Raw genomic sequence first — 23,701 nt, 5'->3', positions numbered from 1 at the left:
AATTGGAAGGGACCTCAATGATCACCTCGTCCAATTCATATGTGAGAGGAATCTCCACTTCAAAATACCTGACAAATGGCCATACAGGCTCTGCTTGAAGACCTCCAGTGAGGAGGAAGTTCACCACCTCTGGAGAAACCTCATTTTATTTTCAGATGAGGGTAACACAATGCATAATATGCTGGAGCTGGAGTCAGAAAGATACACAAGTTTTCTGGAACTGGAGAAGGAGATGGCAGTTTCCAATATCTCTCCAGTATTTTTGACAGAAAACCCTGAATGGGGTCATGAAGAATCAGACACAGCCGAAGCAACCAAACAAATAACAAAACATTATTAGGAAAGTTTCTCCTTGAGAGTAAACCTAAATTGGCTACTTTACAACTTCTGTCATTTGGGACCAAAGAAAACAAAATCGAATCCTTCCTTTCCCCAACAGTCCTTCAAAGGTACTTGAAAATAGCTCTCATTTCCTCTTGAGACTAGTGTTCCCAGACTGGACATCTCCCATTCTTTCCATTGATCCTTCTATGGCATGGGCTCAATGCCCTTCACCACTCTGATCGCCTTTCTCTGTAGATGCTCCAATTTATCAATCAGTTGTTTTGATTTAGTCATGTCCAACTCTTCTTGACCTTATTTGGGGTTTTCCTTCCAGAGATAATGGAGTGAGTTGCCATGTTCTTCTCCAGTTCATTTTACAGATGAGGAAACTGAGGCAGACAGGGAACATAGCCAATAAGTGTCTGAGGCTGAATTTGAACCCAGGAAGCATCTTCCTAATTCCAGCCTAAACTCTATTAGTTGCCCCAGTTGCACAATTGATAGAAAGGTACAGAGGTATGAATAATCTTATTATTTATTGCTTGTGGAATATGAAAAAGCCTTTGATTCCTTAGAGTAAAATGCTAGTTTACATACATCAAAATCCTAAGAGGTTCCTAGATAGATAGAACAGGGGGAAGCAAACAAGATTCATTAAGTGCCTACTATGTGTTAGGCACTGTGCTAATTGTTTTATAATTTGATTTTACAATTTACAATTGAATTTGATTTCACAACAATGAGTTTTCCTGCCTCTAGGGCTGGTACTTTATCCACTGTGCCAGCTAACTTCCCTAATTTATCAATATTCTTCTTTACTTTGATGCCCAGGAAAGAACATAATACTCTAGATGTGGTCTGACCAGGGCAGAGTACAGAAGGGATATCACATTTTTATTCCTAGAGTCTATGTCTTTCCTAAGACCTCATTAAGATTTTTCAGCTGCTGAATCTCATTGCTGATTCATATTTGGTTTGAAATCCACCAAAAACCCAGACATTTTTTTCAGACAAACTGCCACCTAACCATATCACACCACTATACTTTGAATAATAAAGAGAAGGAAACTGAGGCTGAAGAAGAGGGACAGTGACTGATCAAATTGTACCAATTATTTGTCAGACAGGCCTTTCAGATTTAACCTGTCCAAAACACAATTCCTTCTCTTTTCTCTTAAACCCATCTTTTTTCCTAATTTTGCTAATTTCCTTAATTACTATCAGAGTAATTCTTCCAGTTAACCAGGTTCACAAATTCTCAAAACCTCTTTGTGTAGTCAATCAGTATGGCCAATTCTTCAATAAGAACAAAGATATTCCACACTGATAAAGAAACACATCAAAGAGAATATAGTGGGAACTGAATGTGGACCACAACATAATATTTTCACTCTTTTTGTTGTTGTTTGGTTGTAGTTTGTTTTCTTTCTCATTTTTTCCTTTTGGGTCTGATTTTTCTTGCGCAGCATGACATTTGTGGAACCAGGAATAGAGGAATTGAAATGTTTAACATATATTGGATCATTTGCCCAATGATGGAGGGGGGGAAGGGAGGGAAAAAATTAGAACATAGGGCTTTGTAGGGATGAATGTCGAAAATTAGCCATGTACATATTTTGAAAATAAAAAAGCTATAATAAAAAAAATTCAATAAATTTAGTAGAAAAAAATCTAAAAAAAATTCCACATCTTTCATCTTTATTCCCTTCTGTCCTAGACTCTTGAGGCAACCTCTTCATCTATTTCCCTTAAGTCTCTCCCATTTCAATTCAGATAATCAAAGTTATAAAGAATATTTGACCATGTTCCCCTCCTGTTCAACAAATTCCAATGGCTTTCTGCTTTCCCGAGGATAAAATACAAGCTCATTTGCTTGGTATTTAAAGGTCTTCACAGTCTGCCTCCAACATTTCTGTCCAAACTTATTGCACTCCCTCTTACATATTCTATATTCTAGTCAGAATGTTATTCTTGAGTTGTTTCATTGTGTCTGGCTCTCCATTTCGTTCTCCAATTCATTTTACAAATGATAAAACTGAGCTAAATGGGGTTAAGTGACTTGCTCAAAATCACACAACTTCTAAGCGCCTGAAACTGGATTTGAACTCAATTCATCCTGACTTCAAGATCAACATTCTATCCACTGCCCCATCTAGCAACCTGCTCATCAGCACTCTATTATCTATTTCCTCTACATAACCTCACATCTAATGTCCATCCCTTTGCACAGATTGTCCTGTATTACTGGAATGCTCTCCCTTACCACTCTGACCTTAAAATCCTTTTCTTCCTTCTAGACTCAGTCTATGGCATCTGACACTTTAATATAGTATACTTAAAATATTGTCCAGAAAAACCACAAGTCATAATGTAGATACCCAAAGAAAATTGCACACAAAAGGACATAAATGATATGACTGTATTACTGAACAGCCTCCACTGATTAAGCTTTCTTTCTTATGCAAATCATTTATTAGGATAAGATAGGAACTTGATTCTCCACGTAGGGAATGCGTATTCCCATCTAGGTATGTCTGTTCCCAACCTGGGATACTCTCAGGAGGTATTAGAAGCTTGTTAAGGAGACATGGGGAATATTTAGCAAATAATTACAATATCCTTTTGGAATATTTCAAAGTAGCAAGCACACACGGCAGGTTCAGAAACTCTGGTTTCTAATTACTTATTTCTGTGAATCAGAATTCCCAGTCCTGTTCTCCATCACATCCAAAGCAAGAAAGAATCTGACAGCTGAGCATAAATGAAAATCTTTTGAAAACTCTACCAAGAATAGATCTGATGATTGACAAGGAACAGAATCAAAGGTCTCACTAATTTGACTGTGTTCTGATAAACATTTAACCACTTTGTAATATTTTAAATGCTCTTATGAACTAAAGTTTTATTTATGTGCAAATAATCTCTTTATTCTATTTGTCACTTATTTTTATATACAGATATATAGTAAACTCTAGGATTTATTTTTTTTTCATTTGGAATAATGATGCAGAAAAAGTTTGCTGAAAGTTAAGGAGATGACTGAGGATTGGGTCACTTTTTTGTTAGGTCTGGGATTCCACTGGCATAGGGAATATTAAATCCAGGTAAATCTATGAAATGAAGATTTGATAATATTCAGTGTGGTATAATGGAATAAGTGCAGGATTTGGAGCTTTTGTATGTAATTTTTTGTGTATATACACTATGACTATGGTTTTTCTCATTTTAAGTATATTATAGTAAAGTGTCAGAAGCAGTGGACTGAGTCTAGAAGGAAGAAAAGGATTTTAAGGTCAGATATGGTGAGGGGAGCATTCCAGTAATGTGAAATGATTTGTACAAAGGGACAGACATTAGATGTGACATGTTATGTACAGGAAATAAATAATAGATCATTCTGATAAGGGGGGCAGCTAGATGGTGCAGTGGATAGTGTTAATCCTGAAGTCAGGAGGAATTGAGTTCAAATCCAGTCTCACACACTCAGCAGTTGTGTGATTGAGAAAATCACTTGACCCCATTTCATCATTTGTAAAATGAGTTGGAGGAAGAATTGGGGCTATTATATAAAATGAATGGAATAGGGCTGGATGATTTCTAAGATTTCTTTGCTCTAAATTTGTGACTAAGATCCAAGGCAATCCTAAATACTTTGGATAGAAAATGCCATTTCCATCCAGAAAAAGAACTATGGAGATTTAATATAAATCAATATATACTATTTCACTTTTTTTTTGTTTTCTCTCGCATATTTTTCTTTTGTTCTGATTTTTCTCTTCCAACATGATTCATAAAGAAATATGTATTTTAAAAAATATAATAAAATAGAGGGAAAGAAAAAAGTGATTAAGAGAGAAATTGTGGAATGGAAAAGCTATCAGAAATTTGAAAGAATTTTGATAGAGTGATAGATTGATGAGTTCAGAGAGAGGGAGATCTGAGACCAAGTTTCAGGCAGTTAAAAAGTTAATTGAAAAGGGAGAAAGTATTGATCAGATCTGTGCTTTAGGGACATTTCTTTGGCAACTGAGTGAGAGATGGACTGGAGTGGGTAGAAACTAGAGGCAGACAGATCCAAAGCAGGAAACATATTGCAAAAATCTACGCATGAGGTGATAAGAACACAAGGAATATGAGAGTCCCCACCAATGTCAGACTAGAGAAGTGGGCATATAAGGAAATTGTTAAGAAGGTAGAAATGAGACTTGACCAGTAATTGAAAATGAAGGTGAAAGGGTGTTAGAGTCCCCCTCCTAAAATGTTCCAGACCAATATTGTGAAGTGTCCCAGAAGAATTTGCAGGCTCAGGCCCATCTCCAAGTCAAGAAACAAAGTTTATTATAATTGTAATGCCAGTTAAAGAGGGCTAAATTCCAAAAGAAGTTAACAAAGAGCCAGGAGTCAGAAGGTAAATTTAAAGGGAAAAATTAGAGAAACCAGATGCTTCATGTCACTGATATGCTAATTTTATGGCATAGAGGTGGAGTTGAAGAGTGGTCTGGTTTTTACTTTGTACACAGGTACAGTACCCAGAGTTCCCCGAGTAGAGTTCAGGTATGTTTTAAAGCCTGAATCATCACTAGGTCAAGTGGCAGGCATCCAATTTTGTTCTGTGCCTGCACTAACTTTAAGCACCTCATTATTGTTGCTTTTTAGTCTCAGAAATCTCATTATCACTGACCAATGAGCTATTTGTTTTATGACCACCAGCTCAATATTTTGGTCATATAGTAAACTAAGGAAAGAGAGCTTAAAAAAAGAAATATATCATTCCTAACTACCTCATGCCCAAGGTCAGATAGACTGGGGGTTATTCCTAAGGGCTGCACCACGTCAAGATAAGTCAGATATGACACCTGCTTGTCAGGTTAGGTAACTGGGAGTACAGTAGTACTCTTCACATTCATTTAATCTCTCTGGGGTTAACTCTTTAGATCATATTGCCTCATTTAAAAAAACAGGGGTAATAAGATCTGCAGTCTCTGCTTCCTAGATTACCAGTTCAAATTACATTATTGATAGAAGCAACTTTGTAAATCCTAAAACACTGTGTAAAAATATTTTAAAATTATTCATGGAGTGGATAGAGCACTGATGATGGAGTCAGGAGAATCTGAGTTCAAATTTGGCTTCAGACACTTACTAGCGGTGTGACCCTGGGCAAGTCACTTAATTCTGATTGCCTCCAAAAATAACCATTATATGGAGAAATTGAGAAGGAATGATGGGTAGGAGAGGGTAGAATTGGTAAGAAGAAAAATGTAAGTTGGAGTTTAGAAGGAGCAAAAATTATTGTCGAAATAAAGAGGAAAGCCCTTTTAAATATAAAAGATGTTTTGCATGCCTTAAAAAAGTGTGGGGCTTGAATAATAAGGCAATGAAAACTGAGGATGTCAGGAAGAGAATGAACTTACTTCCAGCAGCAGTGAAATGATCCACAATTACTCTGAAGAACTTACGATGAAAATCTTGTCCATACCCAGGGAAAAAACTATGTCTGAACACAGACTGAACTATTCTCTCTCTCTCTCTCTCTCTCTCTCTCTCTCTCTCTCTCTCTCTCTCTCTCTCTCTTTAAAAATTAGGGTGGGAGATCTATGTCTTTCACAACATGACTTTTATGGAAATGTTTGCATAACTTCACATTTAGTTTCTTAATGGGGGCTGGGGATGGGGATAAGGGAGAAACTAGATCCAAAAGTTTTTTTTTTTTTTAAGTGTATAAAAACAATCTTTCCATGTAATTGGGGAAAATATATTATTAAAATAAAATTTAAAAGAAAGAAAGAAAAACAAGTCTAGCTCTTCTTCTGGGAATCTAATGATTTGACATATTCAGCAGAGATACCAAGCCTGGCTGAAGAGCCCAGCAGCAGCTGAGCCACCTATCTGCACTGAAGCAAAAGTCAACTGACATGGTGGCCAGAAAATCTGACCAGCTTAGCAGCAACCAAAACTAGTAAGCATCCAGCAGAGCAGCCAAGTGACCTATTTGGCTCAGCCCTAAAGCAAATTGACCCATCTAGTCAAGACTGAGATTCATCCATCACTGATAATATGCTTTTCAATGAACTTTGTGAAGACATCTGGAGAAATAAAGGAAGAAGTTCAGAATTTCCAGCGTTGTTTGTTGCTTTGTTCATGTGTTCATATATATATATCACTCACTATCACTATCACTGTCCATTGTGTTCATACCCCTCTTTTTATGGATTCTCTGGTATTTGTGGAAAAGTACACTTCTGATTTTGGGGAAAATATTTGGCAACGACTGTCCTTGGAATGCCATTTTAGTAAATTGTTTTGTTAAAGAACTGAGTATTTTAGATGATCATTAAAAGAAAGCTCCATCAGTAGGGGGCTAGTGTTCAGTTAAGAACCATCTGCAGGGTTATTCCTATGCTGTAATCATAGTAACAGTTCTACTATGGATGCAATTTGTCAGTGCCAGTACTAGAAACAATGCAGGTTGGGAGAATGAGTCCAGAAGAGATGTTACATACAAATTTCATTCCACAAACAAAATATCCAAGAGTTTTATCTGGGTGCAAAGGAAAACCTTACTTTTTTAAAATACTGAAAGATTAAATGACACAAAGCCAAGATGCATGTGTCAGAAATGGGATTTGAAGTCAGGTCTCCTTAAGCAAGAGAATGATTCTCCATTTGCTAGGCCAGAATACTCTGTTAATGTAGAGTTTAAGACATCTGCATTTAGCACTCACACTGATCTTTCATGTAGTGTCATACTCAAATAGAAACGAATCCTTGTGGCCTGTCCATAAACTTAGAAAACCACAAATTACCATTATCAATGTTGTATCTTATTTTATAAAACTTTTCCCATGTATGTATTAATCTGGTTTGTAGGGAGAGGGGGCAACTATCAGTCGTTCAATTTGACAGCTCTGACAGACTAAATGTCACTGATATCCCTTCCTTCCTCTCAAATTCTGTGATTCTGTGATATCAGCTGTGTTCACAGAATAAATGTTATTATTTGCAAATCATTTAAAATTATCCTGAACAAAAAATAGTTTAAAAAAAATGAAATTACCTCTAACATAGTTATACAGCTTGAACAGCACACTAATCTTTTACAAAAGGAATCTCTCAATATCTAATTTTAATTTTATCAATATCTATTTCAATATCTAACAAATATGTTAGCAAGTCTCCTTTCTGATTTGATTTTCTGAAAGTTTTATAAAACATATAATTTATATGTACTTGATTAAGAAATTATTATGTGGGAAAAATATGGGTTAGCTGTTTAGCCAATTCATTTCATTTCTTTCCTGCATTATCACTTGTCATAATGGTCAGTGGGGTTAAAGTTTTATTCTTATAAAGATACATGGTTAATCATCAAAGATCGTTTATTCTTTCAGTTTTATAAGCATCAAGAGAATGCATGTAAATATATAAGGACAAAAGGAAATCTAATTATTTGACTTTCTGGTGGTTTTTTTTTCTTCTATGTTTAAAACTGCTCTTTAAAAAATTAATTAACAATGACAAGATACAATCCATGACTTCTTTGATGATTCCTTTTGCAGTTCATTCTATTTTCTCTTTAATGTCTTCATGAGACTTTATTGCTCTAGTCCCCTTGTCTAACCTTTGCCAGGCTTCTCTCCATAGGCTTTTGTTCTCTTGAAATTACTGTTTGAAGGATACAAGCTAAGGAAGTGAGAAAGATACATTGACAGAAATGTTATCTTTGGACCATTCACCTCAAAGTCATCTTACAATAATTCCTTTTTATTAGTTGCTTCTTTTTATTCTGATTCTGTTACTTTACCATCTGGCTGTAAATGAATTATTTTCTGCTATTCTCATTCATCATCTATCATAACCAAAGCGATCTCAAACCTTTTGTCTTTCTTGTTCTCAGCTTTTTTTTTTTTTTTCTGGAGATTTTGTGGATTCACCTTTCCATCTTTCCCTACCACCCCCGTTTTGTACCTATTTCTACAATTTCTTCAGCAAAGTACAGACCATTGAATTTATTGTTAGAATGAGGTTTACCTTTTTCTTTCTCTAAAAACCATTCCCAGTTTGTTTCACATGTCTTCTCAATAGATGAGAGAGGGATAGGAAAGAGAAGAGAATTAGAAACTGAAAATAAAATAAAATTGAATTTAAAAATAAAAAAAATTATTCCCAAGGAATTACGGCTCATTCTTTCTAACATTGGGGGAGGGGAGAAATCATGTCTTTAATACCTGGAATCCATTTAATTTCCATTTTTTGTCTTTGCATTTATTTTTCTTGAAATACCTGCGGGACTTGCCTATACTTGGCCATTTGTTCCCTATAATCCTGAATTTTCTTGAATTTCACAGTCTATAGTTATTCCAATATCGCCTTATTGCTTGTCTTCTGCTTCCATCATCATAAGCCAAAGAAGGCTTGCAGTTGAGTTAAGTCTGAGTATGGTGATGCATGCCTATAATCTCTACTGCCTAAGAGACTGAGGCTAAGGAATTGTTTGAGCTTGGGAGTTCTGAGCTGCACTAAGGCTAAAGCCAATGGGTGAATACATGCGGTCTAGCATCAATATGGTGAATCCCTGGACCTAGGAGGCCACCAGGTTGCTTAAAGAAGGATGATCTGGCTTAGGTAGCAACAGAGCAGGCCAAAGTGTCTGCTTTAATAGTAGTAATATCAGGCCATGGATATGCTAGTAATTGTTTAACAATTAACTTCTATGTAGGAGTGAAAATATGTGTGCAAGACTTTTTTTTTTGAGAATTTATATTTTAATTTGCACTCGTAATTCATGATTTCTCTTTCTGGAGGCGGACAGCATTTTTCTTAAAACATGAGTCCTTTGGAATTGTCTTGGATTACTGTATAAGCAGAATAGTGAAGTCTTTCATTGTTGATCATCATTATAACATTGCAATTACTGTGCATAATGATCTGGTTCTCACTTCACTTTGTATCAGTTCATATAAGTCTTGCTTATGTTTTTCTAAAAATCAATCTGCTCATCATTCCTTACAACATAATAGTATTTCATCACAATCATATACCAAAACTTCTTTAGCCATTCCTCAAATAAATATCCCTTCAATTTCTATTTTTTTTTGCCACAACAAAAGAGCTGATATCAATGAAAATAAATAAATAAATATTGTGTGAGTGTTCATTTGTTCTTTTCCTTTTTCTTTAATTTCTTTGGAATATAGACCTAGTAAGAGAATTGCTGGGTAATAAACATGCAGCTTCATAGTACTTTGTTTTTTTTTAATTTTAATTTTATTTTATTTAATAATAACTTTGTATTGACAGAATCCATGCCAGGGTAATTTTTTTACAACATTATCCCTTGCACTCACTTATGTTTTGTTTTTTCCCCTCCCTCTCTCCACCCTCCCCCCCAAGATGGCAAGCAGTCCTATATATGTTAAATAGCTTCATAGTACTTTGGATGCAATTTCAAATTCTACAGAATGATTGGATCAATTCACAGCTTCAGCATCAATGCATTAGTATACCTATTTTCCCTCATCCCCTCCAGGATCTGTCATTTCTGATAGGTGTGAGGTTGTTTTAACTCGCATTTCTCTAATCAGTAGTGATTTAGAGCATTTTTATGTGACTTTATGATTTCTTCTTCTGAAAACTGCCTGTTCATATAATTTGATATTAGATAATTCTAAATAAATTATTAATCAGTTAATTTAATTAAAGACTTTATAACTTTAATATGTACTAATTATATATCACAACTAATAATATGTAATAGTAATGCTTTAATAACTATACAATTATTTCCTCTTCTGAAAACTGTGTTCATATCATTTGACCATTTATCAGTTGGAAAATGGCTCTTATTTTTATAAATTTGACCCAGTTCTCTCTATATGTGAGATATATCAGGAAAATTTACTTTTGAAACTTTTAACATTATTTCAAAATTACTTAATAAATTACCTTTTAACAAAATGTAGTTTCTCTGATTATTTCTTTTAATTAGATCTATTTTTGCTTTTTCTTTGTTTGGGATCATGATTACCACTTCTGCTTTTTTTAATTCAGCTAAAGCATATTAGATTCTGCTCCAGTCCTTTATTTTAACTATGTATGTGTATAAGACACATCTTTAAGATTAATCCACATCATTAACATTTTCCTCCATCACTTTCTTAAGTCTAGAAGAGCAACAAAACAAACAATTAAGACCAGATTCATATATTTGAGAGAAAGAATGAGAGAGAGAGAGAGAGAGAGAGAGAAAGAAAAAGAGAGAGAGAGAGAGACTTGTGTACAGAAACTTGTTTTCTGTAAGATTTCTTCTGATTGTTAATATATCTTTCACAATTAATCTCACCCCAAGTGAGCTCTATAAGTAATGTTCCCAACAGCAACATGGAAAGTAGAAACAGTTTTGAATTTGGAGTTGGAGAACCTGAGTTCAAATTCTGACTGTCATTTAACAAATCGATTAATCCTGCTGAAGCTCAGTTTTCTCAACTATAAAATGAAAGGGATGGCCTAAATCCCTGTTAAGGTCCTATAGAAGCAAAATGAGTCATTGTTCCCTCTACCTATAACAAAATAATATTAGGACAGTACTTCAGTATAAAGTCCCTAATCAATCTGAATGAAAAAATCCAGATTAGTCTTCATATTTTAAAAATGTGCATCTATTTTATGGACACCTTTTGTTTTTGTGTTATTTCTAAATACTAACCACAGTACTCCTATTAACTTTATATTATAATAAAGAAAAACAGTTAAGTAAAGATAGCCAATTTTCTTATTCAGTTGTTCTTCAGCTGTGTCTGATTCTTCATGATCCTATTTGGGGTTTTCTTGGAATAGATATTGAAGTGATTTGCCATTTCCTTCTTTAGCTCATTTTACAAGTGAGGAAAATGAGGCAAACGGGGTTGAGTGACTTGCCCAGAGTCACACAGCTAATAAGTGTCTAAGATAAAAGTTGGACTCAAGTTTTCCAGACTCTAGGCCAACTACTCTATCCACTGTATCATCTAGCTTCCCCCAAGCCATCTATATAATGCCACTTTTCTTTAACCATCAATTCCCAAACAGTGTTATGAAATCTTTTAACATCACTCTTATTCAAGACCTAATTAGTTACCAAGAGAAGATCTTAATCATCCCAGAAATGACTCCTTTCTGAAGAGATCTGGATAATTACTAGACCAACAGAAAGAAGAAAGTCGTTAATTAATTCAGGTAATAGAAGTATCTTGAGTTCCCCTCTGACCTGGCTGAAAGAATGTTAGATAGAATGGTTAATCAAACAGGGCTTGAATGTTTTTAGGAAAATGATTCCTCAGGGAATCCCAAAATTTAAGTACTACCCGAAGAATTAAAACTGAGCTTTAACTCGGGTTTTATAAATTTATTTTTTCTTATTGTGGAATTTTGTCTTGGGGAATATTATACATTGTGAGTGAAAATGGCTTGTGGGAAAGAATTTTTTATTTTTTATTTTTTGCTGAGGCAATTGAAGTTAAGTGACAAGTGCCCAGGATCACACAGCTAGGAAGTGTTAAGTGTCTGGGATGGAATTTGACTCAGGTCCTTCTGAATTCGGGGCTGGTGCTCTATCCACTGAGCCATCTAGCTGCCCTGGCAAGAAAATTTTAAAGGCAGGATGGAATTATTTCCCTTTTTAGATTTTTCTAAGCACATATGCTTGTAATTAGAATGAATGAATTCATGAATTAATTTTGGCAGCCTTTCACCCAAAACAGAATACACAATTTTTCTTCTCTAATTCCTTCCAAATCCTTTCAAATCTGTGATTTTAGGATTCATACCTGCAGATGGAAAATAAATAATTCTATATGCCTCTATAGCCATCTATAAGGCTACATCTTTTGACTTATAAAAATATTATTACAGTAGCCCCATTTTAAAGATGAGGAAACCAATGCTTAGTGATGTTAAGTGATTTGTTCAACTAGGCAGCTAGAAAGGATCTGAGGCCAAATTTAAAGCCAGATTTTTCCTAATTTCAAATCCAACATTGCTTTTCATCACCAAATATAATAATATCATTTAGAATAAATCTTAGACCTACAAAGGAACAATTCTATTCTCATCGAAGTCCATCATTGACTTCTTAAATTTTACTGGATGCTTCTGGAGACTCATAATCCATAATTAAGTAAGCCTATTTCATGCCTTTAAACTGAGGACTCCTTAACTTTTTTCTAGAGGTCCAAGGTTTGTCTAATGAATTTTCAGGAATAGTTCAAAAGTTTATAGTTTTTACTTTCCATTTTGTTGTTGAGAATATTACTTTCAGGCTCACCTGGGGCAAGCTTAATCTTAAAATACTTATAACAATCAGAAGAATCTTACATAAGACAATATCTTTTTGAATGTCTTTTTTTATTCTTTTACTCCAAATTATGAAGAATTTATTAACATAACACCACCTTTAAATCTAAATCACTGAATGGAGCTGGTAAATCTTTTGTCTTTACTTTATTCTATTTCTTGTTGCAAATTAGTGGTGGTGGTGGGTAATTCTACCTGTCCAAGAGGAATCTTTATAGAATTCTTTGAATTCATACTCAAAATCAGATAGATTTGAAACTGCCTAGTCATATTATCTTTAATTCAATTCAATAAACATGTATAAGCATTTGCTATATTCTAATTTTATGTGTATGTACTAAGCATTCTGTATATGTAAATTCAAAAATAAAGTTGTCCTCTCAAAGACTTTAATTTCACTGAGGGGATGAGGATGAGGATATATGTACATAAGTAAATATGGGTTAAAGTGGAATATGTTACGTCAAAGATCTAGACAAAGTGAAAAAGAAATATTGAAGGAAGAAGAAAATACTTTCATTGGAAAAATCAATGGAAGCTTTGGGGAGGAGGTGGCAACCTAGTTGAGTTTGAAGAAAGAAAAGGATACAATTTTTGTTTTGTTTTTTTTAAGGCTGGGACTCTCGATTTTTTCCAGACTGGAAGGTCAGCAGCCTCTTGCTGTTGGATGCCATTATTGATTGATAAAGGGAGTTTTGATTATTTCCTTTCCAATATGGACTGGTTTGCTCTTCCTTAGTCACTTGGATGACTGACTCCCTGTTTCCAAAGGCTCACTATTTTGACACCTGATTCTCAATTTTGACTCCCAACCAAATTAGCTTTGCAACACCCCAGAACTCCCAAACTCTAATAATCCACCAGCCTCTTCAAGAACAAAGACTACAGGAATGAGTCATCATTATGTGAAAAACAAGATTCTTAAAGGCATAGAAGAGGAGAGAGTGAATTCCAGGTCTGGGTAACAGTTAATGTGAATATTGTAGTATAGAGAACATCAAGGAAATTAACATAATTAAGGACAGAAAAAGATTGTAGCTAGATTGTGAAGGATAATATTAATATAATTACATATTAATGTAAATCTAAATGTAAGGCTAAGGAGTTTTCATTTTATCCTAGAGGCAATAGAGAGCCTCTGAAGAGTTTTGTGTATATGAGTGATGTGCTCAAATAGAAAAAGAATATTTTGTCAGCAATGTGGAGGATGAGTTACAGAAGTGTCAGATAGAAACAGGGAAGCTATTACAATAGTAATGAAGAGAAATGATAAAGAACTGAATTAAAGTGGGGTCCCTAGAAGTGTAAAAAAGGAAAGGATTGAAAAAGGTTTGGATGGAGAACCAAGTATTGGCAGCCCACTGGGAAAAGGAATATGAGGAAGAGAGAATAATCCATGATGGTTTTGAGGTAAAAAACCAGGGTAATTGGAAGGTGTTGCGATCATTGAAATAGGGAATTTTGGAAAACAGGTAGGTTTAGAGAAGAGGATGGATTTCAGTTTTAATTTTGTTGAGTTTGAAATACTGAGGAGTAGGACATATAAGTGGAGATTAGAGCTAAATAAGGTTAATTGCTATCTTTTGTTCTCAAAGAGAATTAAAATGACCTCACTATGTTAGGGCCAAGGTACAGTGTGTTCAACTGTGGCTGATCAGACTCATTGACCTCAGAAAGCTCTTCTACATGTTGGGCACAAATAGTCCATATAAATTAAATGTCTCTAAGTTTGCATATTTTATATTTCTTTTGATCTACAACAATTATACTTTGCTTATAGAGCACAATGCTGTCTTTCATGCTGGTATGCTATGTTGAGCAGTCCTGTGCCAGTATTTCCCATGTCTCATAATTGATTCCAAAGTTCTTCAGAGAACTTTGCAGAGAGATTGCAGGTGCCCTTATATTGCTTCTTTTGAACTCCATGTGAGTGCTTGCTTTAGGCAAATGTACCTTTAGCATCAGGACAATATGGCCAGAGTATTAGAGTTGCACTCTGCAGTAGAATTTGAATGCTTGGCAGTTCAGCTTCAGAAAGATCTCAGTGTCCACTACCTTATCTTGCCCATAGTAGAATCTTCCTATAACAATTCAAATTGAAGTGATTCCATTTCCTGGCATGGGTAGACTATCCAGGTTTCATTGGCGTATAAGAATGAGATCAGAGCAACAGCTCTCTAGTCTGGCAAGCAATTCTTTCCCACATTTTTCTTAAAGTCTCCCCAATACTGAGTTAGTTCTGGCAATGCATGGATTATTTATGTGTACAAAAGTATATTGCCACAGTAAGTAAACTTATCCACAGTATCCAAAATGTCTCCATTTGCTATAACTGATGGCCATGACTAGCACAAGCAGCAAAGAATCAATCCATACTTTGTTGCATCTCGGTCTGAGAAGCAACACTAAATATACAATCACCTGCAAACAAAAAGTCATGCATCAATTCTTCATTCACTTTAATCTTGTCTTACAGTCTTTTTTGAATTAAATAATTTACCATCAGTGTGATAGCTGGCCTTGATGCTATTTTCATCCTCAATGAAAGTGCCTGACAACATAAATGAAAATATCATACTAAAAAGCATGGAAGCATCCAACTATTCTGGAGAGCAATTTGGAACTACGCCCAAAGGGCTATAAACTGTATATACCCTTTCCTGGTAGTGTCACTACTGGGTCTGAATTCCAGGAAAATCGTAAAGGAGGAAAAAGGATTGATGTGCAAAAATACTTGTAGTAACATTTTTATGGTGGCAAAGAATTGGAAATTGAGTAGATACCTATTAATTGGGGAATAGCTGAAAAAGTTGTGGTATATTAAAGTAATGGAATATTATTATTCTATAAAAATGATGAACAAGTTGATTTTAGAAAGGACTGGAAAGATTTACATGAACTGATGCTGAGCGAAATATGCAGAACCAAGAATACATTGTACACAGTAACAGCAAGAATGCACAATGATCAAGTATAAAAGACTTGGTTCTTTTCAGTGGTTCGGTGATCCAAGGCAATCCTAATTAACTTTGTTTTTTTTAATAACTTTTTTATTGACAGCCTAATTAACTTTGTATAAAAAATGCTATCTGCATCCAGAAAAAGAACTATGGAAATTGAATGTAAACCAACACATGCTATGTTCACTTCTTTTTTCTGTTTTTTTTTCCTCTCCCCTTTTGTTTTGATTTTTCTCTCCCAACATGATTCATAAAGCAATAAGTATTAAATTTTGTTAAATAAGCAAATAAATAAATAAGTAAACAAAACAAAACAAAAAAGCATGGGAGCAATAAATAAATAAATGAACAAACAAACAAACAAATAAATAAAAAGCATAGGAGCAAGCACTCCATTGATGACTGGGAAAGCAACATCCATTAAGAGCTAGATATATAGATTAGCAATTATCTTTTAAGAAATGATCTTTTTTGAAATCAATGAATATAACAATGGTTGCAACAATAATAATATCTAGTATTTTTAGATTTGTAAAGCACCTTACAAATATTAACCCTAGGAGATAGGTATATTCATTTTACAGATGAAGAAACTAAGGCAATCAGAAGTTCAGGGGTTTACCTATTCATACAAGTAAATATTTGAGGCTGGATTTGAACTTGTGTCTATCCTAACTCAAGAGTCCATTCTCTCTGTCTATCTGGGTGCTTACCAAGGGAAAGAGAAAATAGAAAAGAACTCAAGGGATAGGTCTGTGAGATATCCAATCATAGGAGCAGAAGGAGGAAGATGAATCAGTGAAGGGGACCTAAAAGGAGATAGGTATGGGGAGAAGCAGTAGTGAGTAGTATCACTGAGGACAAGGCAAGATTCTTCACTAAAGGGTTGGAGAATGAAGGAAAAGACAGTGTGATATAGTGGAAAGAACACTGATTTTGGTATTAGAGGACCTTCAAATTCTTCCTCTGATGCTTAATATTATATGACTTTTAATAAGACACAATTTCCCTGGACCTCAGTTTGCTTATATGTAAAAAAAAATAGGACTGGACTAAATGACTTCCATTGACCTTTCCAGAGTCTATATCTGTGAACTTAGGTGATGAGCAGCATGGAGGGGTCTAGGTGGATGTTATTGTTCAGTTATGTCCCATTCTTCATGACCCCATTGGAATTTCTCTTGGGAAAGATATTGCAGTTTTTTCTTGCCATTTCCTTCTCCAGATCATTTTACAGATGAGAGAACTGAGTCAAACATGGTGAAGTGACTTATCCAGGGTTACACAGCGAATAAGTTTTGGAGGCTAGATTTTAATTCAGGTCTTCCTAGTGCTCTATTCACTGTGCCATCTGGCAGTCTCTAAAGGGAAGAGGCCTGAGCAAAGACCATTAGATTTAGTAATTAAAGAGGTGCATTGATGACTTTGGCAGTTGAGTAAGGAGTTAATGGCAGTAAGTAATGGAGTAAGGAAAGCAAATATAATCTATTCTTTTTTTTTTAAATTTTATTTTATTTAATAATAACTTTGTATTGACAGAATCCATGCCAGGATAATTTTTATACAACATTATCCCTTGCAATCGCTTATGTTTCGTTTTTTCCCCTCCCTCCCTCCACCCCCCACCCAAGATGGCAAGCAGTCCTATATATGTTAAATATGTTGCAGTATATCCTAGATACAACACATATTTGCAGAACCGAACAGTTCTCCCGCTGCACAGGGAGAATTGGATTCAGAAGGTAAAAATAACTCGGGAAGAAAATAAAAAATGCAAATAGTTCACATTCATTTCCCAGTATTCCTTCTTTGGGTGTAGCTGTTTCTGTCCATCATTTATCCATTGAAACTCACTTAAGTCTCTTTGTCATAGAAACCCACTTCCATCAGAATACATCCTCATTAATCTATTCTTTCTAGAAGTTCAGCAGTGAATGAAAAAGAGATAGAGACACATGGAGAGAAGGAAGATAATAACTCGAGGCAGTAAAGGGTCAAAAGACTTGTGAAGACCTAGTAAAAGCAAGAGAAAGTAGACAAATTGGTGATTCAGCTCATATAGTTCTATAACTGTGCTGACTTCATTCAGCAGTGCTAGAATTGGATCTGAGTAAGTAGCCAGTGGGGCTGACCCAGTTTTATGGATTGGTGGTGTGTGAATAATAATCATAATAGTAATAGTAATGGCAAGCATTTATATAGTATTTTTAAGGCTTGTCAGGTGCTTTACAAATACTATCTGATTTTATCCTCACAACAATGCTGGGAAGTAAGTGCTATTATTACCCCCGTTTTACAGATTAAAAAATATTAAGTGACTTGTCTAGATTTGAACATATAATAGCATAATAGTCAGATTTAAATTCAGGCCTTTTTGAGAATAGGTCTAATCCTCTGGCCATAATGTCACCACTTAGCCTAGGGAGAGACAAAGAGAAGACACAAAGACAGTGGTTTTTTTTAACTGGTTAATCCTAGAATCAAGGCTATGAAAAGTGAAAAGTTAAACTATAAAAGGAATGACAAACTAGAAAAACAAGGGAAGACAAGGATGAAGAACAGGTTTAGCAAGAGTGAGTCAGAAGGGAAACAAAAAGAAACTGATCAGAGAAGGGAATAGAAGCTTTAAAGAGCACTACTGTGCTAAGACTAGACAAAGATCTAGTAATTAGTAGATTGACCTCGTCCAAGAACCAAAATCTCACATATCTAACCTTTCAAAACAAACAAGTAGATAAATGAATGAATGATTATTAAATAAATGGAAAGATGAATGAATAAACAAAATAAATAAATGACAAGTAAATAAAAAGATAAACAAATAATTAGATAAATAAATAATTAAATGAATGAACAAACAGGTGCTTATTGACTTGTCTTTACTTCTGACAACTCCAGAATCACTTTCTGTGTCTCTAACAACTGATCCTCACTTTAATGACCCAGTCTAGGTCCAAAGATAGATTTTTTTACTGCCAGGACCACATTTACAGGAAAAAACAATTATTAGTTCATCTACCTTTCCTAATACTTGCAAGAGGTCATATATACTGTCAACCACTTACAGGACTCCTGAGGGTGTGAGTCTTGTGACTAGCAAACTTTCACCTTTTACTCTTCTAGTCTTTGTAATATATAATCCCCAATTGCCTTATCGGAAAACTATAACTCTCCCTTCCCACTAATACATGTTCTTTAATATTAGAGGGACCTTAATTTAAGAACCTGAATTTAAGAATATCATTAAGGACCAAGCAAAATATATTCTCTTTGCCCTGAAAAGTTAAAAAACAAATCCCTACCTCTTTTTTTTTTTCCAATTTTGAGCCCCTATTCAAAAGTCTCAGTGTGGCAAAAAAATTGCCATTTAAAAATATTGCCAGTTTAAACTGCCATTTTAAATATTTCTCTCCCTTTTGGGAAGTTCTCAGTCATAGATTTAGAATTAGAGGAAACCTTAGAGGTCATCTGGTCTAACCCCATTATTTTACAAATGAGATAACCAGATATGAAATGTTAAATGACTTGCCAGGAACACATACTTAATAACATCTGTTTCAGGATTTGAACTCAGGTTTTCCTTAATACCAGATTAAGGTCCCTATTTACTACTCTATGCTGCTGAGCAAGTCACTTAACCCCAATTGGCTCTCAATGCTGCCTTGAAGCAAAAGCACATACAATTTAACTTAAGAAAATAAAATTAATTTTTAGACACAAAAAAAGTAAACTTTGAAGATGCAAGGATTGTGCTTCCCACTCATATACTCAAATAGACAAAAGTGGAATTGAAGGAGACAAGTCATTGGCCTTAATCTGCAGCCCAAATGTATTTCAGCAGCTACAAGATCTGTCCCTATGACTAGACATAATTTGTCCACATTGCCTGGGTTTCAATACTAGCAGCCTGCCTTTGATCTTGGCTGCACATTCCTGCTTTCTGCCTTTCTATCTCTCACAGTTTTTCACTTTCTTCAATTAAATCCCAAGGTGAGAAGGTAGGCCTTATAAGCCAAAATTACTTCACCTCTCCCAGCCTCACTGGTCCAAAGATCAGGTTTAAACTTGGGAAAGAGTGTTGAGGAAAAGAACTCTCAAACCAGTAGGTATCTGTGACCTCCCAGTTAATCACACCTGCCTTGGTGATGTAATCACACCTGTCTAACCTGTGCATAGTTTGCTATTTCCAAGCTGTACTTTTCCTGCTCAATTGGCTTACTCAATCTGCACTCACTTTGCAGTAATTTGTGTCATTCTGACCTGGCACAACCCCCTCACTTCAGTTTGCTCATTGGCTGGCAGAGACTGGAGTAGAGATATTGAGATGTTATGGGAATGGATTTGCAGGAAAGATAAGCCACCTGCCCTGATAGGAAGAGAGACAATTTATCTGAGAATGTTAGTTTTTCCTTGAACCCAACTTTCACATAGTCCCTTCATACACTGACAGATTTATCTACTTTTTGTTTTCATTTTGTATTTCCTTAGCAACATTGTGGTTGGAAAGCATTTAAGGGCACAATTAATGATAATAAAGGACTCTACTTTATTCTTTTTACTGCTTTATTTTGGAAGAACACTGTGTCTTTTTGTCTTTCTTTCTCTCACTTTTCATGATCTCTGAGAGCCAGAAGAGCTAGTATGATTTTTGTCATTTTCATGTGTTGTGCATTCCACAGGCATCCATCTGTAGTGCCCTGCTCTCCTTGGAGTTATCTGGAGAAGGTAAAACCAATACAGAATTATATAAACAAAATTCTGTCTTACAGGAAAAGATAATGACAAATGTTGGAGGGGATGTGGGAAAACTGGGACACTAATACATTGTTGGTAGAGTTTATTCAACCATTCTGGAGAGCAATTTGGACTATGCCCAAATGGCTATCAAACTGTGCATACCCTTTGATCCAGCAGTGTCTCTATTGGGCTTGTATCCCAAAGAGATCATAACGGAGGGAAAAGGACCCACATGTGCAAAAATGTTTGTGGCAGCCCTTTTTGTAGCAGCAAAAAAACTGAGTGGATGCCCATCAGTTGGAGAATGGCTAAATAAGTTATGGTATATGAATATTATGGAATATTATGGTTCTATAAGAATTGATGAGCAGGATGATTTCTGAGAGGTCTGTAGAGACTTACATAAATTGATGCTAAGTGAGCAGAATCAAGAGATCATTGTACACAGCAACAAAAATATTATACAATGATCAATTTTGACAGATGTGGCTCTTTTCAACAATGAGATGATTCAGGCCAATTCCAATGGTCTTGTGATGAAGAGAGCCATCTTCACCCAAAGAAAAAACTATGGTAACTAAGTGTGAATCACAATATAGTGTTTTCACTCTTTTTGTTGTTTTTTGCTTGCATTTTGTTTTCTTTTTGATCTGATTCTTCTTGTGCAGCATGATAATTGTGGAAATATGTACAAAAGAATTGCACATGTTTAACATATGTTAAATTACTTGATATCTGGGGAAAGAGTGGAGGAAAGAGAGGGAAAAATGTGAAACACAAAGATTTTGCAAGGATGTATGTTGAAAATTATCCATATATATGTTTTAAAAATAAAATTATTTAATTTAAAAAAGAAAGAAAAAAATTCCATCTTAGTTGCTACACTCTGCCATGAGGAAGATGATTTTTTTTAATATCTTCTCCAAGACCTTTCTTATTTGCTTGTTTTTAATTTTAATTTTAGGGGTTTTTTTGTACTGTTACTCAACTTTCTTTTAGTAATTTTTTTAGAGATAATTAGCAGTTAAGTGACTTGCCCCATGTCACACAGCTAGTAAGAGGTCAAATTTGAAATCAGGTTCTCTTGACTCCAGAGCCAATGTATATAAATACATACACACAGAGTATGTATACACACACATATATACATATATAAACTCATATACATATGTGTGTATATTTATATATTACATTATTACATGTCATCACATATATTTATTTTGGTTCTGTTTATTTTATTCTATTTTTGTTCATACAGATCTCACTGTGTTTTTCTAATTGACTCACATGCATGATACTCCCTTCCCATTCTTGATTCTGTAATAAAGCAGCTCAACATGATACTCTCTTTTACTCCTTAATCCCTTACCCTCTTGGTCTATCATTATCCAAACTTTGCCAACAACCCAAGAATCCATTTTGATTGGCCTTCTGTGAGTTTTCCTAGTCCTTCTCAGTCTTCTTTGTGCTTCATTATCATCTTTTCCTGACTTTTATCTGTGAATATGCCCCAAGATGTTGTCTTGGGACCTCTTCTCCCTCTCTCTTTCTACCATTTCTCAGTGACTTCATTGGCTCATATGGATTCAGTTGTCAACTCGTACACATAATCACCAGATCTATTCATCTGTAGTCTATACATAGGCCCCTTTCCAATCTCCAGTCTTCCTTCCCTGGATGACTCTTTAGTTATCCCATTCCCACTAAAATCCCACTTTTCTGAATTTCCCTGCTCTGTCAATGACAGCATCAACTGCTTTGCAGAATTTCCTCCTGATCCTCTCAAGTCCATCCTTGCCTCTTCACTTTCCCTTACCCTTACTCCTATATTTCACATTTAAAGTTGCAACCTGGAGCCAATCTGCCTTTCTGAATTTATGTCGTGCCCTTTTACACACTCTATATTCCCTAACCTTCAGTTACCATATCCTTTCATTTCTATCTTCTCCAAAATCTCCTAAATCTGCCCCCTGCTCTCCACTCACAGGATCACATCACTATTTCAAAAACCTCTTCCCCTCTTACCTGGATTATTTTTGAAAACTTCTTAATTAGTGTCCTTGACTCATATTCCTCTTCCCCTTCCACTTTTTACCCATCCTTTAGCATACCTTTATTGCCAAAGTACTAATATCTTAAAAGCTCAGATCCAACCACACAACTCTCAATAACGCTCCAATAAATTCTAGTTGCCCTTCTAGGATCAAATATTAACTCCTATATTTCACATTTAAAGTTGCAACCTGGAGCCAATCTGCCTTTCTGAATTTATGTCGTGCCCTTTTACACACTCTATATTCCCTACCAACTGGCCTTGTTTCTGGCCTTCATATGTGATGTTCCACCTCTCATCTGTTCACCTAAATGCGGGCTGGTCTCTCTCCCTGGAATACATTTCTGCCTCACACCTCTTAGAATCCCTTCATTCTTTTGAGACTCTGTTCAAGTGACGCTCTCCACATGAAGCCTATCACGACTCCCTCTGCTTCCAGATGCAGGCACCTTTTTCCCGTTCCTTATTTACCTTGTATTGATTTTGGATACATTTTAGTGCACGTTGTCTTCCCTCAATATGAGCTATGCTCCTTGAAGGAAGAAACTCTAATTTTTGTTTGGGTAGTCTCTGCTAATCATAATACCCGGCGCGTAGTAGACATTTAATGATTGTTTGTTGATTAATTGATTAATCCTTTGCAGATTCCCTAAATCTACTAATGCTTTCCTTACCAAATTACTTATTTATTTTGTATGGTGTGTGTGTGTGTGTGATTTTCTAAACCCTGAGCAAATTAAAAATAAGTGCCCCAATTACAAGCATGGGTCATTAGCTCCAGATCAAACCAAAGAACGAAGAAACTAAACAGATGGGACCAAGGAAACACCTAGTGATTCTCTAACTTAAACCTTCTCTTCCTGACCTAAAAAAAAAAGTCGAATACATGCTTGAAGAGTAGCTCTTAGCTTTCCCCCTTGCACTTCTTGCAGTAAGTACAGTTGCCTCCAATTAAGGAGGGGCAGAAGCTCTAGATCCAGAGGGCTTAACCTTTTCCGTATTACGGACCCCTCCGGCAGTGTGAGGAAGCTTATGGGCTCCTTTCCCAGTCACTAGGCTGGAAACCCAGGCGTCACGCCCAACCTCACTCCCTCTAGCGAGGTCTCCTCGGTTTTTAATTTTTTCCCCAGTCTCCTCATTTTACAGATAAGAAGCTGAGGCTCAGAGGGAGGTTAAATGACTTGCTCAGTGCCCAGGTGAGTGGCAGGGCTCGCGGAGGACCTGCGCTCCCACACGCCCTCCCACACGCCCTCCCACGTGAGCAGGGAGCTCTCCAGCGTCCTGCAGAGGAAAGGCT

This window comes from Antechinus flavipes, chromosome 4 (genome assembly GCF_016432865.1).
Source record: "Antechinus flavipes isolate AdamAnt ecotype Samford, QLD, Australia chromosome 4, AdamAnt_v2, whole genome shotgun sequence".
Taxonomy (NCBI): domain Eukaryota; kingdom Metazoa; phylum Chordata; class Mammalia; order Dasyuromorphia; family Dasyuridae; genus Antechinus; species Antechinus flavipes.
The sequence above is the reverse complement of the archived record's forward strand: the minus strand, read 5'-3'. Positions refer to the sequence as shown.